The sequence below is a fragment of the Pantherophis guttatus genome, chromosome 3 (genome assembly GCF_059756535.1).
Source record: "Pantherophis guttatus breed Tessera chromosome 3, ASM5975653v1, whole genome shotgun sequence".
Taxonomy (NCBI): domain Eukaryota; kingdom Metazoa; phylum Chordata; class Lepidosauria; order Squamata; family Colubridae; genus Pantherophis; species Pantherophis guttatus.
The window spans coordinates 83,170,361-83,179,933 of record NC_142065.1 but is presented as its reverse complement, the minus strand read 5'-3'; positions in this window follow the sequence as shown (position 1 = coordinate 83,179,933).

Below are 9,573 nucleotides of genomic sequence, written 5' to 3'. Positions count from 1 at the left end.
TCTGTTGGGCATCTTACCAGACAAATACAGTAAAAGAAATGCATACTCAATAATATATGTGTTAACAGCAGCCAGAATCGTGTTCGCACAACATTGGAAGGGCGAGGAGATCCCCACAGAAGAAAAGATAATGATAAAAATTTTAGAATGTGCAGAAATGAATAAACCAACATTTGAAATTAAAGAAAAGGAAGACACCGAATATTTTGAGGTATGGGATCTGTTCTATTGATGGTTGGATGAGAGAAACAGGAGTTAGAACTTCGAAAATTACAAGAGAAAGATTAATTTTAGTATTAGGGTTGTTTACTGTAACTTATAAATTTTGATTAGTATTAATAATTAATATGTATTATTATGAGGGAAAAGCATTGTTATTATAAGATTACTATTGGAGAATGTGATTATTATTACTATGACGAATGTTACTCAAAAGAATTGTAACCAGACAACACACTGTTTATATAGATTTTGAACATGTTGCTCTTTTTATCTATATTAATTAAAAAAAAATTAAAAAATATTCCAGTTCAAGTTGTAGTCATAAATTCAGAACTGCTTGTTAGTTCTTTTAAATAGATATATACGTTATAAAACTCATTCCCTCCCAAAATAGGTATGCTAGGAGTGCAACTCCCATATTTTTGTAAGGATATTCTAACAGGCTCAAATTAGGGAAGGTTGCTTAAAGGCATTGTTCCACCTTGGATTCTTGAAGCAGCACCAATTCAGTAGCTAGCATTACATCGCACAATAGTGAATTCTATACTTTCTGTCTTTTGTGCGTAGGAATACTACTTTAGCCCTGAACCTCCTACCATTCAACCTCATCAAACAATCTCAGCTTCAAATAATAGGAGAGATGAAGATGAAGGAGAAACATCCTCTAAAATATTGTGGTATGGGAGGTTTTATGAATATAGGAGACAGGCCAAGGAAAGAGCAAAAGCAACTTTAATTATGCATTTCCTATAACAGTAGGATGCCCAGTCATGTTTTGCTTCTCTTTTGCTTCCCTGCTGTTTTTTTTTTTTTTTTAACCTACCACTGAAATAAAGCTCAAAACTCTTATCATCTTTCCTTTGGTAGAATAGACATAATGGTTATAGGCACAAAGCTGAAAGACTGAGGGAAATTACCCTGAATGAAACAATGTTCCTTTTTACCAGCAGGTAACATGGCAATAGATTTTTATTTTATGGACAACAGGTCTTCCAAATTGCTTCTCCTTCCTGGGGGGTGCATAACAGTGGTGGGTTTCAAAAAATTTTTTACTACCGGTTCTATGGGTATGGCTTTGTGGGCATGGCATGGCTTGGTGGGTGTGGCAGGAGAAGGAAGGAATGGCCTAGATCAGAGGTCCCCAATCCCCGGTCCATGGACCGGCACTGGGTCATGGCACGCCAGAAACCGGGCCACGCAAACAAGTGAAGCTCCATCCGCGGGATGCAGGCTGCACACGAAACCATGCCCTCACCAGTCCGCAGAAAAGCGTCTCTCCATGGAACCGGTTCCTGGTGCCTAAAAGGTTGGAGGGCGCTGGCCTAGATGCTCTGGACATTCTACTGAACTACAACTCAGAGCAACCTTTACCAATGACCACACCTCCTGGAGTTGCCAAGAATTGAAATTCAACAACTCCTGTGCTTTAATTATTCTATAGAAGTTCCATCTGTGCAAATTTTCTCATCCTGCAAGACAAACTGTTCTTGTCACAGTATCCTCCCACACACCTAGACATACATAATAATCAACCCACTATAAGTCCAGATGGCAGGGGGATCATCTAAAGGAGGCAGCAAAGTGATTCCAATAATCATTCGCAACTCTCACAGCCAGAGGACAGGTCAGGCAGAAATCCTACCCCGGCTCACCTCTTGGGGGTGCAGGGTGCAGCTACTGCAGATGTCATTGCTGCCAGACACTATAGCTCTTGCCTACAACAGTGGTTTCTAGCTCTCCAGAAGGGACTCAAGGCTTCACTGCATTTGCCTGGTGAATTCTGTTTGTCATGAACCAGACCAATCAGCTAGTTATGATCCTTGCTTCATGAAAATGTGAAGTAGATGCTTTTGCAGGTGTACAGATTTCTATGAGAAAGGCTGCAGAATGCATGGATATTCTTTGTTCATTGTACAACATATTTGCGATGAGGCGTCCAGGTACAACACGAATGTCATTTTCAGGTAAATTCAGAGGCAACTCTTCGATCTATCCATGAGCCAGTTATGTTCAGTGAGACCCTTTGTGATCATCTAATTAATTTGATAGAAGTAGTGTTCTGCCTGCTGTAAGGATGCCAGCTAATCAGAGAACTGGTCAATTGTTTTAACAACAGTTTCATTGGTAGCAATCAGCAGGCAGCATCTTCTCCAATAGAAAAATGAATACAAAATTCGTAAAGTTGTTGACAACCTTCGTATGACTCACTCCTTGTTTTTCTCTCCTTTTCTCACAGAACTGAGCAATTACAGTGCTTACATTATATCACACCTCTAATAAAGACATTTGGGCCCCCAAACGTGCAGATAGAGTGACAGAACAGTTTTCCTCTTAAATGTCTCTTATAATTCAAACCAGAAGAGAGGATTTGCTGGTCCTCCATGTCACAGTGGACTATAGCATTTGTTCTACTGATGATACTTCTGATTGTTGGCTGCTTCTGATCAGAATTTAATTCCAACATCCAGAGAACACAGAAGTCCCTTCCTTCCTTCCTTCCTTCCTTCCTTCCTTCCTTCCTTCCTTCCTTCCTTCCTTCCTTCCTTCCTTTATTTTTATTTATTTATTTATTTGCAAAAAGTTTTTTTTATTTTTTTTCCAAACATACAAATTACATCTTTTTGGAACAGAGCTTTGATCCGGCCATCAATTTGTTCAATTTTTTGTCATCTTTAACAAAATTTTATCTATTCTATTTTGCCATAACACTTATTTTTTAATCTTAAATCATATATAAAACTAATACCATCTTTAAAAAAATTTAACACTTGATCAAAACAATTACCCTTCTATTAACCCACCTTAAATCTTAATTCAATTAATGACTTATAATACGTTTCACAATTAATCTTAAAAATATAGCAATTTAACATTTACACATAGTTCTTAGTTCAAATAACGCTATTTAATGCAATTTCCCAATTATCCTAAATTCTATCTATTAAACCATACCATTTATATAACACTAATTAAGTAATTTTTGTTTATACATCATAATCATATATTATTTCAATTTTCTTTTCTTTTTTACTTAGGTAAAAAATGTTCAAATTATTACAATTGTTGCACATATTTAAACAATATCCCAATTGTTGTAGCTATCAATTTTCTAATTTAACCTTTTCTTTTATCCTTCCACTGTTAATCCCATCCTTTATTTTTGTTACTTGACATTTCAATCATCTGGTAAGATTTCCATTATTCATCCAAACATGGAAAAGTTGCAGCAGGAAGCACATCAGATAGAAATAAACCATCTATGATCTGCCAGGTACAGGTAGTCCTCCACTTACAACAGTTCATTTAGTGACCATTCAAAGTTACAATGGCAGTGAAAAAAGTGACTTATGATCATTCTTCACACTTAGGACCATTGCACCTATGGTCATGCAATCAAAATTCAGATGCTTGGCAACTGACTCGTGTTTATGACGGTGGCAGTGTCCCAGGATCATGTGATCTCCTTTTGTAACCTTCTGAAAAGTCAATGGTTAATCCAGAGTCACTTAATAACCGTGTTACTAATTTAACAACTGCAGAGATCCACATAACAACTATGGCAAGAAAGGTCATAAAATGGGGTAAATGTCTTAACTTACTTAAGTCTCCCTTAACAAATGTCTCACTGAGCAACATAAATTTTGGGCTCAGTTGTGGTTGTAAATCAAGGACTAGCTATAATGCAGAATCTCACCTCCCAACATTGCTCACCATTCACTATAATTTGGGCTGCTGTTACCTTTCTTTCTGTAATGTCTGAAAGGCCATCATAGCTTTTCCCTCTTTGACTTAACAAATAAGTCCCATTGAACCTAATGAGACTAAAATCCAAGAAAACATTTTTAGGGCTAGCTCTTTATTTATTTATTTATTTATTTATTTATTTATTTATTTATTTATTCATTTATTCATTTATTTATTTATTTATTTATTTATTTATTTATTTATTTATTTATTTATTTATTTATTTATTTATTTATTGGTTCGATTTATATGCCGCCCTTTTCCGGAGACTCAGGGCAGCTTACAATGCGTTAAGCGATAATCTTGATACTTTTGTATATACCTGCTTAGTAGGGCTTTCGGGGGCCCCCAAGCGGTGTTCTTTTTTATACAAAGTCAGCTTATTGCCCCCACAAACTGGGTCCTCATTTTACCTACCTCGAAAGGATGGAAGGCTGAGTCAACCTTGAGCCTGGTGAGATTTGAACTTGCAGTAATTGCAGACAGTTGATGTTACTTTAACAGTGCTTTAGTCTGCTGCACCACCAAGGCTCTTGGTTTACAGGGCTCTGCTGTAAATGGCTATTTTCCATTTTTGTTAACAATTCTGATAAATGTAATAATGCAATATGGGTGTATAATACAGCCGGCAATGACTAGTGTTTTCAGACATTGGACTTCCAGTGGCTAAAACTGTCAGCAGGAAGCAGAAAATAAGCCACATTTCTTAGAATAAAAGCTTCAGAATATCAATCGTCAAAGATTTCTCACTGTGCTATCTCAGTCAATGAAGTTCCAGGAGTGATTCTTTTTTCTTATTACATCCTAAGCAGGGTGCTATTGACCAAGTAACGTCTTTGAAAGATTACCATTTGAGCACCTTGAATGCTGCTGGGTCTTAGAAGTAAGGGAAACAACTCTGGCTTCCATCTTCCATCCTGTTACTTACAATGCGTTCAGATTTTCTTCTAAATTGATATTCTTAAGATCAGGAATATCATCTTAGAGAAACTAAAATTGTAATGTGAATTGGTCACATCTTATACTTTTGAACTGTATATAACTTGAGAGTCAGTTATCCTTCAACAATCAGAGTGTTCCCAATGTTTTGAGATAATTGTTTTTTAAGGAAAACAAAAAAATGCACACCTCGTGAAAAGAATAGACAAAATTGTATTCAGAAAAATGTTGCAGGATGCAGGGCTGTGTGTTTGCATGCAATGGCATCTGCAGGAAGAATCAGAGCAGTTTGACTTAAGATTCATTCCTTTGAATATGTGTTGTAACGCTGAATAATGCACTTCCATCACTGTTAGAAATTCTGTTTATATACAGCACCACAGAGCTAACAAAGACTACAATCACCATGTGCTTTACTGCTCAACTGTTTAACTGCATAGATCCAAACTTGTAAACACTGCCATCTACTGGCTGAATACTACTGTAGTTGTTGCATAAATATATATTCCAACAATGAATTCCAACAAAAATGTATGGAGTTTTTGGCACAATAGCAAAATGCTATATTTGTTATTTTGGCAGAAACAATAGGAAGCTGTGAATAAATACCCACATGTGCATGGGAGCATGCCTGAGACTGGGACTCTGACTGAGCAGTGATTAATGGATTAATGTTTATAATAATTAAGGAATTTAGAGATTTATTTACAGCAATACAATATAGAGATGGACAAAACCTATCAGCTAACTGTCTACCACAGGGGTGTCAAACTCGTGGCATCATGTTGTCGTCATGTGACATATCAGAACTTTCCCCCCCTTTGCTAAAACAGGGGGCGTGGCCAGCACGTGATGCATCTGGCCCGCGGGTTTGACACCCCTGGTCTACAATCCATCAGGAGAAAAGCTAAAAAGCATGTGCTTTATGTATTTATACCTGGAAACAAAAAGCAGAAGGAAGTACCTTGGTTTAGCAGTCTTTTAGACAATAAGCAGGTTTCAGACCTCCAGCTGGAAAGGAAATCAATAAACTAATTTCAAAAGTTTGACTGGAACTATAGTTTATTGATATACACCCATGCGACACAAACTTGGAAGCCTGGCAGTATGTATGAATGCATGCATGTATGTATGTATGTATGTATGTATGTATGTATGTATGTATGTATGTATTTATTTATTTATTTATTTATTTTTGGGTGTGCCTCCTTCTCTTGGTAAGGAGTTAAGGCAGAACCTGAAACCTGTTTTTTCCTGTTTTCTTTATTTCCCAACCTTTTGGTTCATGTTTTTGTAACCATCACTGAAATGGTTTCTCAAGGTTATCTCTGTAACTCTCTGCAACACACCAAGCCAAAGTCAGAGTAGATAGAGGGTAAATAACTACTCCCAATCTATACACTATTGACTCCTTGTGGTCAATAGGTCATCCATTACTGAGAATTCTGAATTTGGCCACCAACAAAGAATGTTTAGAAAAACAGTGGAATTGCAATTATATGTTTGTACTTGCTATTTAAAAAATTAAAATTTTTGTTTAGTAGAACTTGATTGATTGATTGATTCATTCATTCATTCATTCATTCATTCCTGATTCTTTGCAGCTACATAGATGGACCTTAATCAGGATAGTGGAAATGGAACCAAACAAGTCTAAGATGGTTGAAATAACAAAGAAGAAAAATGAAAGGAACAAAACTGCCCATCCTTATTTTAGATTACACTGAATGCAGATGAAGCAAATTTTTTTCACAAAGGCACAAAGGCACTAGGTTTAAAAATATTCAGAAGATGTGAGATGTGTGATTTCTCTTATAGCTGGCTCAAATTTCTCTTTGTTTTTAAAAATGCAAAATAAAAGCCTTAAAGCAAGATCATTTACGAGATCCTAAATTACCAGAGCATAACCATCAAAACAACAATTCAATTTGATTAAAAATATATATTCTTTGCACGCTTTAAAATAGGAAGTTGGCAGATGCCAAGGGAAATAGGTAGATCACCATTATCTGCAGCCTTTCGTAATAGATGGTTTCTAATGAATGAATGTGATGAAAGCGATATTTCCTGGTTGTATGTACAAGAGTCATTTCTTACTCTTTTAATCCAGAAAAGATTGCCCCACAGCCTTAATATACTAGGCCTGCCACTGAGAAAATTTGTATTCTATTGTTTTTCAGGGTAAAAATTGTGATAATAATAGCAGCTAAGTAACAGTGCGTGCCATCGGGGGGTGGGGATCTCTCCTGTTGCTAGGTTGTTTAAATCAAACACTTGCAGTTGCAGAGAGCACAACGATGAGTTTCGCTCCCACTGACTTCATCATTACCGTTGTCAATCAGGGATCCAAATCATTGGAGAGCTTGCAAATATAGCGGATGATCCTTCTCTTTATAGACTATCCCAATATGTCAATGGTCAGGTGGGATGGCTAGCTGAAGGAACCCAGTAGGCACAGCCCAAACCTCCCATCCCAGATTGCAAAAAAAATTGCACTGTTTTTCTAACCATCATGTCCCTTTTGCAATTACCACACATGGAAAACCTCAGATAAGCAGCATTTCCAATCCAATCAGCACATATGATCCTTTGCACAGCATGTGTTTAACAACTACATGAAGGTGCTGAGTGAGGCCGTTTAGCAGCAGGGGTACTGACGAAACCCAGCTCGACATCTCTGCTCAGACCAATCAAGCAAGGTACAGACTTTGTGTCTTCAGACTGTAACATCTGGCTGGGGAAGAACAGGCGTCAACCCAACCCAAGTAAAGCCAAATGGCTTTGATTTTAGGGTCTGTTGGACCTGCCCCCCCCGCCCCCAATTCTCAGTTGGGTTGCATTGCCTCTCAGAGAACTGGTGTCAAATTTGGTGGTCCTCTTGGAGTAACAGTTCCTGCTCAACCACCAGACAACAGCAGTAGCCAGGACAGCTTTTCACAAGATCATGTTATTTATCATGATGTTATTGTTGTGTCTTGTGTTTTTAAATTGGCTGTACACCGCCCTGAGTCCTTCGGGAGAAGGGCGGTATAGAAATAAAATTATTATTATTATTATTATTATTATTATTATTATTATTATTATTATTATTATTATTATTATTATTATTATTTGCACGCTTTCCTGGATCAGGAGGCACTGCACATAATTCCTCATGTTTTGGTCATCTTCTGGGTGGATTACTGCAATGCGCTCTACATGGGGCTTCCCCTGAAAAATATCTGGAAGTTGCAATTGGTCCAGGGTGGACTGGCAGAAACAATTATGGGGCTGCCTTGGGAAGGCCACATTACATCTTTGCTTCATGAGCTAAGCTCACTAGATCCCAGTAGACTTCCAGATGCAATTTAAGTGCTGGGTGTCAGTTATAAAGCCCTTGTGGTGTGGGATAAAGCTATTTGAAGAATGACCTCTCTCCAAATTGTATCTATCCCTGCTGTCAGATTTGGCAAAAGGGACATGCTCCACATGTCCCAGTGCATATCCCCTGGTAAGGCCCTAGGGAGCCGGGCTCTTCTGTCATAGGGCCAGGCCTCAGAAAGGTGATTCCTCCTGAGATTACATTAGCCCCCACCATTTAGAAAATCTGAATAGATGTGTTTATTCTGCCCTGTGTCAACCCTGAAGCTGGCCTGAGTGAGGCCATTTTCTGGGCTTCAGTGTTGCCACACTGGAGCTGAGGGATTGGGAGGGGGAATAGAGCTATCTCTATTCCTCTATTCTTCTAGGCCAGTGATGGCTAACCTTTTTGGCATCACGTGCCAAAAGCAGGGAGAGTGGGGGGGGGGGTCACGTGCACATGTGCCCACACCCATAATTCAGTGCATCCCGGCCCCCCCTGCACATGCGTGTGTGCCCCCCCCCCCGCTTTTGGTACGTGATGGCACGGTGAGCCCGGTAGCCCGTTTTTCACCCTCTCCAGGCTCCAGAGGCTTTCTAGGAGCCTGGGGAGGGCAAAAACTGCCTCCCCCCCTCCCACCTCGGAGGCCCTCCGGAGGTCGGAAACAGCCTGTTTCCCAACTTCCGGTGGGCCCGGAAGGCCCGAAAAGCAGCTGCCCAGCACATGCATGCACACCGGAGCTGAGCTAGGGCAACGCTCGCGTGCCCACCGATATGGCTCCACGTGCCACCTGTGGCATGCGTGCCATAGGTTCGCCATCATAGCTCTAGGCAGTGGTGGGATTCAAGTAATTTAACAACCGATTCTCTGCCCTAATGATTTCTTCCAACAACCAGTTTGCCAAACTGCTCAGAAAGTTAACAACCGGTTCTCCCGAAGTGATGCAAACTGGCTGAATCCCACCACTGGATAGAGGGGGTTTTAACCAAAACAAGAACCAAGGACATTCCCAGAGGTGGTCAGAGAGAGGTGGAGGCAACCAGATGACACGATGATTGGACCATGTGACTTTGGGGAAGGGGAAAAACATTTACTTTTAACCTGGTGAAAACCGTGGGAATATTCAGAGTCGGTTTTCATCAGCCTGTGCCAATATGATATTTCCAATAAACCAGTTCTTTCAGGAATCCATTTGCCTCAGAGTTGTATTTATTATGGAGGTATTACTTGGAATCCTGACACCCTGTTAAAGCCAATTGGACTTCAGTGGCAGTTGAACTAAATCTGGCCCATCCCTAGAAGGATATACACACTGAAACTGTATTTAA